The sequence below is a fragment of the Apus apus genome, chromosome 3 (genome assembly GCF_020740795.1).
Source record: "Apus apus isolate bApuApu2 chromosome 3, bApuApu2.pri.cur, whole genome shotgun sequence".
NCBI classification, from domain to species: domain Eukaryota; kingdom Metazoa; phylum Chordata; class Aves; order Apodiformes; family Apodidae; genus Apus; species Apus apus.
In genome coordinates, this window is record NC_067284.1 from 82,231,155 (window position 1) to 82,249,108 (window position 17,954).

Sequence of the window (17,954 nt, forward strand, 5' to 3'; positions counted from 1 at the left end):
TGTGGTTTCAGGGGTATAGAATTTCAAAATCAAAACAAAACTGCCCCACACAGACAAAAACTAACCCTTGTACTGTTACTTTTTTAATTTTTTTTTTTAAAGAAAGCAGCTTTTCCACAAGCATCTTGGTCCCAAGGACTGCAAGAACAACAGTTATTGTTTGCTGGAGGCAACATCGTTCTTTCAGACCAGAGAGCTGAGCTCTGCTCACTACTTTGCCATTGATTTCCTTTAACTTGAGGAGGATATGAGACCTTACTGCACTTCCTGATTTGTCATAAAGACACCTGCCAGTCCTTTATTTCTAGAGCACTTACGAGCAGTACTGGTAGGGAGGTGTAACTGGCAAGTGCTGTCTTCAGACAGCCAAGGGAAAAACTCCAGTGCTGCCCTACCTACTTAGAGCCTTGAGGCTGTTGAAATCCTCCTCATGCACAAGAGCCCAACTCAGCAACTACCAACTACAGTCTGGATTCAGGCACTTAGAATTTAAGTTTCTGCTGATTTCTACATTCAATTAATAGTTTTCCCATGCTGCTAGTGTTTCAGTCTGTTTTAAGAACAATTACATGATCTTTGAGAGACCCTCTTGCACAAAATTATTATTACTGGCAGCTAGAGACACAGGTAGAGAAGATAAACACCTTGATCCACGGCTCTACAGCAACACGAGCATTGCCCATCACAGTGCTAGGCCATGTTCTGGCTGCTAGAGCAAACTCCCTTTCCCGGCGTGCCTCTCCTCTCGCAGGAAGAAGGCTCCAGCTGAAGAGCCACCACTTCAGTGTGAGGAACTTCCTCCAGTTCGGGCACCCAGAGAGAAGTAATTTCCATCTCATTTACATCAAAACAACACTTTCTACAACAGCAGCCCATGAAAATTTCAAAAACATTACTGGATATGAGCCTTAGTGCACTCTAAGTGTAAAGCTCTATATCCTTTCAGATGATGCAAGGAGTGATTCAGATAAACTACTGTGAATAATGAAGTCTTGAGCTATGGCAATGCTACTCAATTACTGCTTTTCTGTTTTGTAACTTCACTATCCACAGTGTTACATTCAGACTGTCCCCTTGAGCAGCTGGAGAAAGAAGACACAGGCACTGAGCTGGGTTTGGACTAGCAGGTCACAACTTCAATTTAATAATCTGTATCTATCTCCAGTGCTTGAGTACAGGGTTAATGATGTTCTTTTCTACAGTTCTGGGTCATGACAGATAATGAGGGAATAGTTCTAGTCAATGCAGATCTAGGTCCGTTCCCAAATTCTGTCCACCAGTCTGCTCTCCCAAAACTGCTGCCAAGCTGGCCCTTGGTCTGCATGCTGGGACTACCAGCCTGCTCCAGTGCATTCAGCTCCCGAGGACAGGCTCTGGGCTCTCTCACAGTATCTGCTATTACGTGTGACATGTGCAGCACAGCCACACATTCCCATATGCATTGTATCTGGCCTGCCTGCTGATCTCGTAAATGATTCAAGATGAGAAATGAACAGCTCCACCCACATTCACTGTACTTCCCATATGTTACAACTGCACATTGATGCCTGCCATCATTTTTACAACTGGGTGACAGAACCTTCCGCACATTTTGCTAATACAAGTGAGAGAGGTTGCACAGTCGCCACGTTCACTTTGGCAACACCACTTAGCAGGCAAACATGTACTGTGTCCTGGGCATCCGAGTGACCACCGTGTCCTCAGCCTTCATTACAAATGAGAGAAATTTTCTACCAAAGTGGCATGATTTGTCCAGTTGGAACATCAGGCTCCTTCCTGGCCTGGGAGTGCTGAACGACAGGAACTGACTCCACTCCCTGTCATGTTACTTCAAGGCGTAAGGTGAAGACACGTAGCTCTTGAACTATGTTACAGTTGGACTACTTACAGGACAACCTGGCATTAAGAAGTAAACTTCCAGTTAGCAATAATATTACCCTTAACGTGGTTTTCCATTAACTACTGTAAAGCAAAATTTTGAGTTCTACATGAGGGCTCGTGGGGGCAGCTTCTCGACACAAGTGGTTCCACAGAAGAACAACAAAACTGAGCATCACAAGCAGTAATAACTGCTTCAAGGTAAATGTTTTGCTCTGATCCTCAGTACCTAGAGCTCATATGTAGCTATATTGTAGAACTGCTCAGGGCTACATTGCTGCTTTCTGCAGCTACAGCCTGCAGGAGGCTACATCTTTCACTCCATACAGCAGTAAAATTTGGATCTGAGACGAGGATATGCCATAGCCTACCCAGAAATTAAACAGAAAGGGACAGATATTTCAACCACTATAGGTACACAATCGCTGCAAGACCCCACAGAAACTATGTGAAACATCAAACATAGAGAGCTTTGGCACCAAAGTGAAATCCACCCAGCAGAATAAACTTCCATTGCATCCAACACTACAAATCTGGACTAGCACCCATCATGTTACCTTTACATTGACCCCTTGTGTGTGGCCTACAGACAAAACCAAAAGCTTCCTTCTTTTCTACAAAGACTCATTGCTAATGCAGGGGCACCCACAGGGCCGCCGCTGCGAGCTCCCTGCCCTGGGGGACTTGCAGGTCCCTTAATCTGCAGGCAACTGTGAGCAGTGAAGGGAAAAGCTGATGCAACCTGTCAGCCCGCCTCTGGGTTTTAAAGTTGATTTGAAAGAAATTAATACGCAAGGGTCTGTGGGCAGCATCCATCCACCCAGCAGTGGGGATCAGTCCTTGACATAGCAGAGGCATTAAAAGGTTATTTACCCTTTCAGCACAGTCAGGTTACTGATGCAAAACGTTTCCACTCTACTCCACAGAGCTGCGTTTGCTGAAGTGCCGTGATTGGATTGCAGCAACCTGCAGCAGCTAAATCGCCAAATCCAATAACCATGCTGCACTTACTGGCACACATCTTAATTAGGTTTTAATACAAGTAATCTGATAACTACTTCTGGCCAGCCACAGCAGAGCTGTCAGAGCTGAAAGGGCTGTTATTGAGCGGCTGGCCCGGCAGGCTGCGGCGGCCTCCCCGCTGACCCCCGGAGCCCCCATCTGCCAGTTGTCGTGGTAACAGAGCAGCCTGGGGCACCAGCCCCCCGTGAGGAAAGGCTGGAAGAGCTGGGACCCTTGAGCCTGGAGATGAAAAGGCTGAGGGGAGACCTTATCGATGTATATACTTATTTATCTAAGGGGTGGGTGCAAAGAAGATGGAGACAGGCTCTTCTCAGTAGTTCCCAGCATCAGAACAAGAGGCAATGGGCACAAGCTGGAACATAGGAAGTTCCATTTAAATATGAGGAAAAACTTCTTTACAGTGAGGGTGATGGAGCACTGGAACAGGCTGCCCAGGGAGGCTGTGGAGTCTCCATCTCTGGAGATATTCAAAACCTGCCTGGATACAGTCCTGTGTAAAGTCCTCTAGGTTATCCCACTTCACTGGGAGAGCTGCACTACATGATCTCTAGAGGTTCCTTCCAACTCCAGCAATTCTGTGATTCTGTGAGGGCCACCAGCACTAGGGCCATGGCTCTGTGGGCAAGGGGGTGGCAGGGCACAGCTCCTTCTGCCCCAAACAACTACCAAAACCCCAAATCACGAGAAGATGTTACTGTGAGGCAATCTGCCTTTGAAAAACATTTCCTCTGTTAGGATAAGATACAGGTGCCAAGCTACCTGTGGCTAAGGTCACCCTCACATCGCTCATTTGCCTGCAGGTGGACACAGTGACCAGAGGCTGCATCTGGTTACAAGGGGAAAAACTGGGGCGATGCCACAGCCCCCCGCCATGCTGCAGAGGTGCAGCTGAAGGGGACTCTGCCCCAACATGAAGGCAGTGCCAGATTTGGTAATCGGGCATCTGTGAATCCCCAGTGTTTTTAATGCACTGTGAATTTTAAACAGAAATACAGGTTATACAACAAGCTTGTTACAAAAAGAGAGAGCAAGCCAGTTAGAAAGCAAAACACAGCAAACTTTCTGTCAGCAAAATTCGGTCTGCTTTGGCTTTTTTTTTTCAGGACATCCTACAACCATCTCGAAGAAGTAGCCATAGTCTCCCCAAAATTTAAAATTTACCCATCCTTTCACAGAACCATTCTCCCTTCACCATTCTTCCTTCTAGCTTCAAAAGCGAAACAGTGTAATGAACCTTTCTTGTGTTAATGAAAGAAACAAAGCATAAAAGAAAGAAAGAAAAAAAGGACATAACAGGGAGTAGGAATTAAGGACAGTGAATGAGCTGCCTCACCTCTGTCACACAGGAAATCTTGACTTCTAACAGGAACACAGAAGGAGACAGTTTAGAGCACATTAGAACAAGTTTCTGTGGCATCTCCCATCCACTGAAATTGCTATCAAAATTCTGTTGCCACATAAAAGTCTCAGATTGTCATTTGTTCAGGCAGAGAAGGAATACAATCTATACCACTTCCAGCTTAGTAAGGTAAGTACTTGCTCACACTACAGGCAGAACAAACTCATCCACCTTATGTTAACAGATGGTAACTAGAGGTTAATATCCCTTGCACAGTTTGGAATCGGACACCTAAGAAGAAAATATCCACATTTCACCATGAAACCCTTGACCCAGGTGGTTCTCTATCACTTAATCTTTTTTTTTTTTTTTTTTTTTTTTAATGTGTATTGTATAGCCTCTAAATTCCCTTTTACTAAAAGCACTCTTAATTTTACCACAGACTTTTTTAAAAGTGCCTATAGTACGTAATTTCCAGTTAGAGAACAATCTTCACATGCCATAACAATTACAAGTAGGATTTAATTAAAAGTTTACACAGGAACATCAGCTTCCCCTTTGTTTCAGATGTCATTACTATTAAAATATATCTTCACTCCAGAGCTGGCCCAACAGGTTAAACAAATAGATCCCATAGGAAACCTGAGCCTGGATCTATTCCTGGGCCTTTAATAGCTCATGTTTAACGTGCTGAAGACAAAATATTATCAGCCTTCACTGTAGTAGGGGGGTGTAGCAGCTGGGCTTAGCTGGTATGATGGCCACTTTTAGCCCTTCTGGGTTTTGACAGGAAGGAAACAATGAAAGAGAATGGATGGCAGGCCAGAAAAGGTATAGGTGAAAGCTTCATTAATGTCTATTTGTGATTGAATCCTTAGACTGAAGAGAGGTGTTTCTTCCTTTAAAGGAATTCAAAATAATATAATCTATGCTAAGAATAGGAGAGGTTTGCTCTAGAGAAAAATAGTTCTGATTACTATTTTCTGCCTATTGATGAAAATTGTTCAATAAAACAATTGTCCAAATGATTTAGGCTGGCTATTCGTCTACAGTGCTGTAAAATACCTTAGGGAAAAAGGAGGAGGCAGGGCTTGCAGCAGGTATATAATCAATATAATCCTGTAACATTATTGTCAAACTCAAATTTTAATTTATTTTTTCTAATGTTCACCTCTGTGATTTTGTTGCCAGACAGACAGAACAGATTTTGCCCAATTTCTCAATCAGGAAACAGTCTTGATAATGTTAAGAGACACATATCCTATCAAGGTTCAAAAGTGGCCCCCTCCTGTTTATAAGGATCATTCCCCCAGGTACATATGTGCATTATGAAATATTGTTAATTTTTGTCCCTGGTCTACTTTTTATATGTGTGTGCTCTGTTCTCCCCATTGCTTACTGATTCCTATTATTTCTTTTGTTATCAGACCAACTTAAACCTTTACAGACTGCTAGTAGGTGTCCACACAAAAGAATCGCTCTACTTGAGTTGGAGACACTGAGAGTTTTTTAATGCAATCTGCCCAGTGTGAACTCTTTCCTTCAGAAACACTTTGCCTTTTAAAAGAAATTCCCAGCATGAACCTCATCAGAAGCGACATGTAACAGACAGTACATGTGGTGTTTGGGCAGGCAGCAGAGAATTGAAAAAGAAGGTTTCACTTTTTCTATCCCATGGCATGTGCAGAACGTACATGTGGCCCAAGCTGACATCAGGCATTTGAAGAAAAAAACCCAAAACAAACAAACAAAACCAAACAAAAAACCTAAAAGCATCAGTTTCTGTTAATTTACTTTGTCAGACATTGTCTTAATAAAAAAAAAACCACTACTGCAAGAAACTCAGCTGCTAGTGCAGCTGAGTTACAACTGCTTCAGTTGTTTCAATCAGAATTGCAGACTAACAGAACAGCTTTAGGATCAGTCCTGCTGTCCTCGCTGAGCCCAAGCTCTAGCTGCTACCAGCAAGGACCGCAGGCTCTGTCTTACACAGAGCATAAAGCTCCTGTTTATGGCTACTGGTACCTGTGTTTGAAAGGTACAGTGCTTCTCACTAGTGACCTTGCAAATGGGAGCTGAGTAGTGCGGGGTACAGCCCTTCTGATTTGATTATCTGCAAGGGAGTCTTCTCAGTTTCATAACTAAATATCAAAGTCCTTCAAAAATGTTCTTCAGCATATAAACCATAAAAACCATATAGCAGCAAGGCTGCTATACTCTATGACTACTACGAAAATAAGATATAAAAATATTTAACATGGAGTGTTAAATATCTGTGTAGGCATCACTCATCAGTTCCTTTGTTTAAACCCCATCTCCCTTATTTTACATACCAGAGGTGGAAATATGCCCCTTTCAAACAAGTGACTTTGCCTATAAGTTCTGGCAGGCAATATACATTTGTTTATTTTCAGGGTTCACACAGGGTTATTGTGGTTTTCATGAATTACAGTGACAGTAATTAGAGATGTTAGGTTTGTATGGAGTGTAGTTTTATGCCTCTGACATACAAGAGAAGGAATATGACTTTAAACTGGTGACAGAGACAATGTTTCTGTGCAGCATATTCAGATAGATGTTTTCCATACAAGGCCCTGTGGCTCTCTCCACACAGACCAGATTGCTTCCATTTGTGAATTTACCCCAAGCCTGGCCTACTTGCCTTCAGATACAGCTCTATGACATATGACTGTTTTCCAAAGTTACTCTGCCTGAGAAACAAAAATGAGAACAGGGGTAACATACTGCATAAGGATATAGAGAAATGGCTGCGGATCAGGTCAAGGTGGGTAGAAGAACCTAGGGTGTGTGAGAGGTAGGGAAGATCTGTGCTCAGATATGCACGGATATACCCCAGGGATCTAAGAAGGCTTCAGCCTCTGTTTCTGTTAGCACTGGGTTGGCCAAGCAAGCGTGCTCCCATCTCACAGGGAACTGCTGCTCTCACACAACACAGCACTACTGACCAGGGCTGTATCCACCTGGGACCAGCCCTTGTCTCCTCAGGTCCCTCAGTGCACCATAAACCAGTTCTGTGGAGACTGAAGGGAGAGTCATGCCATCAAGGAAACACCAGCTGCTGGTGGACTATAAAAAGGAAGACCAAACATAGAGGAGACAGTGAGGGTTACAAAGAAGTATTTTTGCATTGGGAAGGGCTGAGAGGAAAGGAGCTCAATCCTGAGAAACAAGAGGTTTTCCAGAAAGTGAGAAAAGCTGAAGGATCTGAGCAGTATTGTAAGCCCACCAGGAAGCTCAGCTCTTGTGAACACAAGAGTCCACTCAGTGTTTCGTTTTGGACTATATTAAAACCTCTGTGAATGTGCATGTCAAGTTAGTGAAACCTGCAATTGTTTAGAAGCACTGAAGGAAAGCAGGGAAGCATTTAACAGAAAATACATCTTAAAAATGTATTAGTACATCAGAGGCAGTATTACACTCTTTGTGAGTGGCTATTTCATGATGTATATATTAGTCCAATTGTGCTCTGAATTTACGGCATCAAGCCTAAAGGCTGAACTCAGTAATTGCTATGAAACAGAGGAATTTTATTGCTGATTTAGAGGCAAATATCATCATAGTTATCTTCAGAATAACCATTAACCCCCCAAATAAGGAATATGACTGCAACCAGGCAGTCTGGGGATGAGCATCAACACATCTAGATCACAGCCAGTGGGAAGGGTCAGTTATGCCTTTCTTGTGGGAGCAGCTTAGGTTATGGATGCGATTAGCAGCTCTAGTGTCCCTGCAATAGCAGCACAAGGCTGTCAGTAGTCCCACACAAACATAAGCACAAAAGTGGCTCTAGCCTGGTTCTCCCATGTCACGGCTCGACACATCAGCCTGCAGCAACTGGACCCTGCACAGGCAAACCACCATGGTAAGGCTACTGGCACCTTCCAGCAGAAGTATCCACTGGGTCCACAACTGTGCACGTGCATGCACGGACTTTTCTCTTTTCACTGCACTTTAATTATTGTCAAAAATTCTAGCAAAACTGTCAGTATTTTCTTTGCTGCACATTGAAATGAATGTTATTAATTTTCTTGACACATCTTCAATGTAACTGTAACAGTACTTTTCCCCTTAGATTGCATCAAAAGACCTTGTTTAGTTTTGTTAGGTAAATTATGTTTTTCTTCTATTTCTTCCCCATGTTCTAGTCTTTCAGTGGTAAGCAATGGTAACAGTTTTATGAAACCAATGCTTAAACAAGAAAGCTCACAAGTCTGGATGGTTTTGGGAGCTAAACACTTTCACTCACATAAGCAGCTGTATGATTAAAATTAACTGCCAGAAATCACTAGTAGTAAATTAAGAAAACAAGGCTGTATCTCTTTGTTTAAAAATGCAACCATGGTTTTTGTTCTTCTAAGCAGGGATAACGGAGGACAAACATAAACACAAAATGAGAAGCAAGAGATCCATCTACTATCAATCAATTACTTGTTTCTGCAGACTTGATAACCTCTGATACTGCTGCTGCAGCGCAACTACCCCATTACTCAAGAGAAACACACATTTCTGAATGAATCACACGCTTCTGCTAATGTTCACCATGATGCTGATGAGCTCACACGTTAACATGGCACAGAAAACAGCCTGGGTTTCTGAAAGCTCAGCAGATGCCCCGAGAGAGGCCCAAGGTCCCCAGTGGGGCTCACTGGTCTGACTCCACTCCTCTTCAGCAGTAACGGCAAGAGCCTTCCAGAGAGATGCTGGTGGTCTTGGCACTGCTCCTGGTGGACAACTGTCCACCTCACACCTGGCTCAGCCTCAGCTGAGGCAAGGTAATGAACAGGCTGACAAAACGAACCCAAGCCTCCCTCCCGAGGGAGGCTACTTTTGATGAGTGGTGAGCAACAGATGCAGGCTTGAGCAGGGGGGCATGCAGGCAGCTCAGGAAAAAGCATGCGCTGCTGTAACTAAACTGCAGATTAAGCTGAGGACTGCTGTTTCCTAAGCTCCAGATAAGGAGCCTTCTGGAGAGCAAGACAAAATTAAAGAGAGAAAAGAGCAGTGATTGTACTTTTACTTTTACATTTTTGTGAATTTAGGCTAAATTTGAGCAGCTTTTGTCTCAGTTTAAGACATACTATTTTTCAGCAAAGTTCCTCAGTAAGGAAGGTGCTTATGTAGTTAACGGTTTGTTTCTAATGTCTCTGAAACCATAATGTTACAAGCTCAGCAAGTATTTACTTATCAATGAGTATTTGGGTGTCCCTCATATTATCTCCTTACATAAAAATTGTGATATGGGATCATAATGTATTTAAAGTCTCTTTAATAAATAATCCCTATTTTCTTTAACTCCTTTACTGCAATATCAGATTTTAAATTTCCTTTGAAACAAACAGTAGTGGGGATTAAAACTGCATTTACAGGTGTACTAAGAGGCCTGATTTCATTGAGACATACAGGGGAATTTAGCGTTCTATTGCGTGACAGTAGAGAAATGACTAAATCAAATTTCTGTTACAGATCGGGACACCAAAGCTTTTGACTTGATCCAGAATAACTCCCATGAGCTGTAATGTGAACTACAGATTCCTGTAAAGCCCACAAAAACCCCACTAAGAGCCCAATCCTGCATTGGTAAAAATAAAAGGAATTTTGCCTTTAACAGGAGCAGGCCTCTTGTTTGTATAAAGAGCAACTTGTCAAACAGAATACAAATGCCAAGCTGGTACATTATAGCCACAAGCACAATAGCCCCAATTTTGTTTTTAACTAAGCAAATCCCAGAGTGAGCAGGTTTCCCCAAAAATCTGGGCATCGGCTACAAATTAAATGAATTGTTGTCTCAAAAGTGTTCACAAAGAATGCAGGAATTTTGCAGAAGGGCACGAGCTCCTCATTTCAAATGAGAGGGAAACTCATTATAAAAAAAATGAGAGTGTGAAAAAAATTTTCATCACACAATAGCTCTCTTTCAAGTATAAAGTTCCAAATTAGATCTCCCAAGATTCTCGTACATTAAAAGGAGAACACAGAATAATGACAGAAAAATCCTTCACAAAAAACCAACAAGCAAGGATGAAGCAGTACCCGCCTGGGGGCCAATTGCCTCTCCAGCAGCGGTAAGGCTGTTACTAGGCTTGCAGTACCATTTGTTCCATTACACAATCTCCTGAAGCCTTTTACAGAGAGCTAAAACAACTGCCTGTACCAACACGACACATGGCTTTCCATCCCGACTCTTTGCTAATCCAGACGCTCCAACCATCTTTCTTTAAGATGCCATATGGTTGGCAGAAGCCTGTAGATCTAGCAGCACATCTGCTTGTATGTTACTTCTCCCCTCCGACTCCCCCCTCCACACCACAAAAGAGAGAGCAAATAATTATTTAACATGTAACCAGTTAAACTGCATTTAAGGAGGATGGGGATTATTTAGCTCTAGATATTTTTAAAAATAAAGATTGTCGCAGAAGATCATTTGACTCTCAGTGATTTGAGAAATACAGAGAAACAAAACAAAGAAATGAAAGGCACATGGGCAAAATGATCGCTGCATTTGAATTATTTAAATGACTGCCATTTCAGACCTTATGCCCGAAGATTTATTTCCCACATTAGTGTGCCACCGAAGAAGGGACTGAATTTTCTGTTTTTGTCAGAAGTGAATCAGACAAACAGACTAGGAAACTGTAATAGACCAAACCATGCTTTGTTAAGCAAGCAGAGTGAGTCTGTATGCTAATGACTCTGCAGGAATACACTGACACACTGATTTTTTTGGTGTGATGAGCAAAGATTATTGACACTGTTGAAATCGTGGTTGCACTGGCATGCAGGCATCCAGGTTGTCTCTTTAGAATCCAGACGCTAGGAAGACAGGCTGCAAAAATAATTTTGTTTGTGATGAGTTATCATTTGACCATTTATGACATAATTGACTATAACAGAAAAGAAAATATACACTTTGGAGCCTGAAAAAAAAAAAAAGACCTAGAACATAGAAATTATAAATAAATGCTCCTATAAAACTCTCATCAACCGCTCTGTGATAAATAACCATCTCAGTTAATGAAGGACAGGCAGAGAGAGAAATACGTAAGGACAGAAGGCACAATTTTGCAATTCTGCTGAGGGTTTGCAGCACCTTTTGTTCAGAAACACTCTTTCCTTGTTCAGCTTTTCATGCAGCAGTAAAATAAGACATCAAAGAGATAGAAGATAACAGCTCTACCTCAAATGCTGCTCACATGTATTGCTCATGTGATTATCTGTGCAAAGAGCAGAAGTGTGCAGCATAAGGACCATGAAGCACATGTGTATGTTCTAGCATTTTTCAAGAAGAGTAGAAACTAGACATGCATTTGCTCCAAACAGTCTCTCCACATCAACTCTCCATTGCAATGGGCACAGAACATTCCTCTGCATTCACAAAAATAGCCTTCCTTCAAATATGGGAAGTCTTGTGTTTGACTAGATAATGTACAAATTGATCTTTCCTTCAGCTATTTAGGAGTTAAGAGTTTCTAAACAAACTACAAGAAGACTGGCTCCTACTCTCACAGAAAGAGCAGACCCATCTTGAGGCTTTGTTTCAAACCAGTACTTTTAAGGACACAAAACTGTTTCTAAACCAATTGCTTATGGCTAATATTTCCTTTCCCCCCACCCCTGCACTGTCCTAAAGTTATTTTAAATTTCATCAAAATGGCTTCGTATAGTTTTGTATAAAGATAAAAAGGAACATCCTCCTCCTATAATTCCACTTTTTTTTTTCCACTTTTCCTTAAGAAAAAGATGATAGAAGTTCAAAACACACTTGAATTTCCAAATGTAAAATAGTGCGATGTGTTCAATAATGTAACAATTTAGCTCAGTTTAAATTAGATAGGGCTTGAAATATCAGCTATAATAAATAAAGAACTTTAGAGAGAGTGTTTACACTAACAAGAAATGTTTATAAATAGCTACAGATTATGACTTCAGTTCTATGCATAATCTTCAAAGCTTAAAATTTACAAAAATATGTAAAAAAAATAATCAACAAAACACCTCCCCAAGCTTTATCAATGAGTCTCTTTCCGACCGTGTGTATTTTACACACATTTCTGATTGCTAATCAATTTGCATTGCAGATTTTAATGGCTAGGCTTGGCCAGCCTGGCTCCAGCTTCTTAGAGGACCCTGGGAAATGAGTATTTTTTTTTCCCCCAATCATCTGACTGTACATGTCAACTTCCTTTATTTTCTCAGATGGAGTGTTTTTTGCATTTTACAGAAAGATTCTCAAAAAACTCAATAGCACTTAATGGATCTAAAAATGTCTGGTTTATCCTTTGGATTGCTTTGGATAGCACAGCAACAATAATACCAGCAGGATGTCTTCTGACCTGGTCAGGTCAAAATCAATTGGCTATGACCACATTCGTTATGTTTCTGAACATCACCTGTGACTGAAGTCCCAGAAGACCACATGCTTGGAGAGCTGTCACACAGGCTCTCACACCCCATCCCAGCCCCTCACCAGCAAATTCCAATACTTCCATCCCTTCAATAGAAGCCCCTACTAACATCAGAAACAGAATTCCAGAAACAGAGGGGTGAAGGACCAACAGAGGTCCTTCGCATTTGTGAAACATGCATTGGATGAAACATTTCAGAATTTAAAATTACTTTTTATGCAAAAAGTATGGCCCTAGATTTAGGTATGAGAGAAAAAAGGAACTTCCTATCTGTGCTGTATCTTCTTGTCCCAGAGGAGATAAAAAAAACCACAGGTGAAGTCTTGGCCAAGACTTGCTGCAAAATGAATACTGTAGAAATAATGTGAATACTGCATACATTCTTAGTGCTTGAGGCCAAGAAAAAAAAGTATACATATTCACTTGACAAACAATGGAAAACTATGAAGGTGCAGTGTACGTGTAGAGCTCCTCCCTTCACTGGAGAGTTTAACTGCACTGCTTCTTACACATGTTCACCTTTAATGATTTCTGACTGAAAGTGTCAATGTGTTCACTGGATTACAGTTTGGACTACTTAAGAAAAAGATCGGGTCTGATGAACAATACACTATCATATCTTGGTGACAGCTACAAATGCAAAACAAGTGGGTTTGGCATTTGCTTTGCTTTTGTTTTTTTGGGGGAGGGTAGAAGTGGGTTATAAAGTTCTTAAAGAAAAAGGCATTTCTTATTATACAGAATAACCAATTTTATAAAAACAGGTTTAAAGCTTGTGGCATTCACATTCTAGGTATACTGGAAATGTCTGATATCAATAAAGAAAAATTGTAAATCTATCTAGTTTTACTGGGCACTTCATTTGCAACTAGTAGAAACAACAGAATTTCTACAGCAATTTCTTAGAAATAACCAAGTTTTTCCTCTTTTGAGACAAAGAGAAGAGGAGAATTGAAAGGTAAACCCCTTCAGTTTGAAAAGGACTACGTGGGGAAGCAGGAATATGAATAAGGTAAATAATTTCTTCCTTCATAACCACATGGATGTCCTTAGAAAGCCATTATCAAAACAGAAAGCATAGAATTACTACATTGAAAATGACTGCATGTCATACTGGCATTTTTAATTTTGCAGCTCCTGTTTTTGTATCAATTCTAGTTGTGGATGGTGACTTTATGTCTTTAATTTTAAGGATACAATAAGAAAGTATACCCTGTGGAGAAATTAAGTAATCAATAAGGTATCTGAAAGATTTCAATTAATGTTTCCAAAAGTTTTATGGTATTCAAACTATTCTAATGTAATTAGTTTTTACTATTCTAACTCTTAGGTATTACCTGATCATATTTTATTAATCAGGGTGATTCTTCCGAATTACTTAGGAGCTCACTTCGTTTATGTGTATTAAACAATCAAAGTAGAAAGCTTTTTTTTTTTTTTTTAAAGAAGCCCAACAATTTTGGCTTTTGCTTGTATATTCTAAAGCTTGTCCTTAAATTGAAAGGAACCTTTACAGATTCAACATGAGAAAATACAGAAACTCCAAAAATATCTAAGATGTTCTGCAGTACTGAAGTTCTAAATTTCTACAAGTGTCAGCTCTGGAACCATTATGTGGCCTTTTAAACTTTGTCTTCCACATCCACTTGGAAGCACTCAGACTCCAGTTTGTAACATACAAAAGTGCACTTGAACAACACACTCCCTAACAAATAACTATTTAATAATTACATATTTTACATATATATATATCTTACCACATAGAAGTATCAGGACCTATTACTGCAAGTTAAACTTTCTACATTTATTTCTACAGCCTCGTAGCATTTTGACTTCCAAAATTTTACTTGCAATCTGAATTTTCCTCCATGACAGCACTGTTATAACCAAAATTAATAGGCCCAGATAGCATTCTAAAATTAAACTCTGATCTGAAAGGTACATCTGAACATTTTGGAATCTCTCTTCTGATGCTGACAGGGAGACATGTGAGCGGATGTAGAGAGAATCTGGATATATGGTTCACATATGGGTCTAACAAGAGCAATCTCTTCATATAAAGACACCATTTCTCATGCTAAGTCTACATTGTTTTTTAATGTCAGCTGAAAGGAATGCTGGAATCTGGGACAGCTTTCCACATCAGAGTCTGTTATTTAACTGCCTGATGTCAGGGTTATTGTCTCTTTTCATAGAACCTCTGTATTTTGGGGTTTTTATTTTGTTGTTTTGATTCTTTTGAGGGGTGGTTTGCTTGTTTAAGACTACCTATGTTACACCCTCTTGGAAAATCTTATTCTTCTTGCTTATTCTTCTACCCAAAGCACCCTGAAATTATTATGGTACCCCAACTGACAAAGGTTTTTTGGGTTTTCTTTTGCAGTGTTGTATTAGAACCTTAAGACTGCCACTGATTCAACTGTTACAAAAGAAATTTGGTACTCATGATTGACAAGCACTCAATGGTTTTGCGCACAAGTCCTTCCTCTTAGTCTCCATCCAAATGCACAGGTCCAAGGCACAATGCTACGCTAGTTGTCATTTAAGGCTTCCTTTTGTACAGCACAGAATCCAGTATCTGAACACAAGACAGAAGTAATCAGTAGGAAGAAGGAGAAATCAAATCTTGGTTGCTAAGTTAGACCGTCATGTAGTAAAAGTTTGTGTGAAGCTATTTACTGTATGACCCAAAGGCTCATTTTGCTCAAAAAGCTACCCTTTAGTTAAAAAAAAAAAAAAATGCAGTAGAAAGAAAATCCAGTAGCAAACATGCAGAAGGTAGAACTTGTGTATCACTTACTGTGGGAAAATCTATTACTTTACTCCAATTAGTGTGTAGCACAGACGAGAAGCACCTTGCTCACAGAGGTCTGGAAGAAAAGCACCAGCATTCATTAATGCCTACCACTTGCAACACACAACCGTTTCACAGCTTTATCTTAGAAGATGTTAAAAAAGATCAGTACAGCTTTATTTCCACACAGATGACCTGAAACCAGCAATGTCAGGTTCTATACCACAGTACAGGTAAAACTGAAACACAACACTTGGAAAAGAAGTGCCACAGTTCAAAACGAAATGCTTACAAGTGTCTGATAGCTGCCAGAACTCAAAGCATTCAGAGCATCAGAAAATGATCAGACCTAATATTTTATGGATTTAAATAACTGAGGAAAAGCAAACACAGAAGCACCTCTGAGCTGTGTAATCCTAAGCCACAGCAGTGAGTGAGAAAAAAAGCACTGGAATAAAGAACAAAACATGTGAACATCTGAGGTGCTGTCCAGGCTTACCTTAATTTACTGAAAATGCTCAGGCAAAGAGATCGGATGCAAAAGTTGCCACTTCCTGCTGCTAAATTATTCTGCAGCAAAATCATTACAGCAACAAAGGGGCTTAATGGATTGCAGCTACCAATGAGTAACAGGGCTAACCAACAGGCCTTTGTTTAGGTCCCCACACCCAAAAGAAATGAAAAAGTATTTTTAATTCAGGGCCCTAATCAGGATGATAATTGAAGGAAATCCCAAACCATCACACTTGATAGTAACTATGTGTTTACACCCAGACTAGGTAAGGTAGTGTAATTTGTGTAGTGTACTTTTAAGTCTTAGGTTCCTCCTCATAATATGCTACAAAACCCTAAGACTTAGAGTGCACTACACAAATTACACTACCTTACCTAGTTAGGGTCTGACCTTGGTTTTAAGTTTTGAGGGAGTCCAGGGTTTTTGAGGGAACTCAGCCAACAATTCAGGCAAAGATTACTTCAAAGGACAAAGGAGCTTGATTTTGTTTTGTTTTTTTTCTTTGTTCTCCTCTTTTCCTTTTAAATAAAAGCAACACCTCTGATTTGTGAGCACAGCATTTTGAAAGGAAGGGAGAAAATACCATTTTGAACAGCAAGCAAAGCTTTCAGTTTATGAATCTACTATTTCATCCATGAAATATCCAGGTTGCCTTCATCATCTTTTCCAAAACACCACATTATATAAGGCAACAATGGAATACTAGGCTGGTCTGTTTCCCATATTTTTAGTCAGCTCAGCTGGAAAGTGAATACAAGCTATTGCCCCAGGATGAGTGAATAATTTAACTCAAATGTGATTTTGCACAAAATTACTTTCACAACTGGAAAAAAAACCCAAACAAACCTCAGCTAGTTAGAGTCCTTGTTAAAGATAAGAATTTGATATTCTTTCCCCCCCCCCCCATATCATCCACAAAGTTTAGTTCACAGCATTACTGTTAAGTAAAAGAGGTAAAAATCTTGACATCAAAACATCAAGCTTTTCTGTGCTAGAAGTTAACTGTACTTAACAAAGTGTCAATTACAATACTTACGGATTACACCTCAAACAGGACTCCACTGGCCTGGGTGAAATCTCTCCTCAGGAGTAAAATTTATGCTGAAGTAAATGCAAGACAAATCCCCAAATTGTACACCAATATTTAGAAGAGGTCTGTTGCATGTGGAACTGTTTTTGATCTTTAGATCATAAACTCCTGGAGGCACAGATCTTCTTTAATTACATGACTACAAAGCACCATGTGTTTCCATTATGCTATTTAAATAATAGATTTAATTTGAATTTACATTTGTTGATGTAAACACTACTGACTGTAACATTACCCTCCAATCTGATGCAGAAAATCAATGAAGTATTAGGAAAAAAATTCCTTCCCATAAAGATTACAAAGGAAAGAATCCCCAAATTAGCTATTTGAAAACAAGAATGGAAATCAGTTTAATGGGAGAGAATAAATTTTAGTGGAACAGAATTTTTAAGATTGTATTTTCACACAAATAACACATCTCAGATAACCCTAATTTTTAATTCTGCTTTACAGTTATCTGTTGTCTTTAAGGACCTGAATGAATTCAGACCTTTCCAGCAACCAGAGCACCACTGATTATGTACATAAGGCTCAAACAGAATAGAGTAGTGGTAGGTTCAGAGAGAACTGAAAGAACAATTCAGAGGGAAACATTTTAAGACAACAATATAAGGCAAACTTTGCACATGCACTGTTAATAGAAAAAAAACCGTACACCTGGACCATTGCTGAATGAAAGGAATTAAAATTTTCTTTTATAGACTATCTGCAAGCACTTAAAATATTTGCTATAATTCCTCTGTTTGGAAAAACTGAGGCAAAAGGAAGCAAAACATTTATGAATGATGTAGGTAGAATGTATTGTTCAGTTTATGTCATGCTGCTATTAAAAAAACCCAACAAAAACATACCAAAATAAGTACTTTCAAATAGAGGATCTAATCAGGACATCT

General features: G+C 40.1%; 1 protein-coding gene and 1 long non-coding RNA gene across 6 annotated transcripts in view; one reads left to right on the forward strand and one right to left on the reverse strand.

Annotated features, from left to right (window-relative positions):
* Positions 1 to 17,954, reverse strand: part of SDCCAG8 (SHH signaling and ciliogenesis regulator SDCCAG8) — a 109,361-nt gene that overhangs the window by 8,106 nt on the left and 83,301 nt on the right. The gene's annotated exons all lie outside the window — the stretch shown is intronic.
* LOC127383379 (uncharacterized) lies at positions 8,136 to 13,613 on the forward strand. Its single transcript, XR_007889173.1, has 3 exons — positions 8,136 to 9,033; positions 9,725 to 9,838; positions 13,597 to 13,613. It is a non-coding gene; the product is annotated as an uncharacterized LOC127383379 (long non-coding RNA).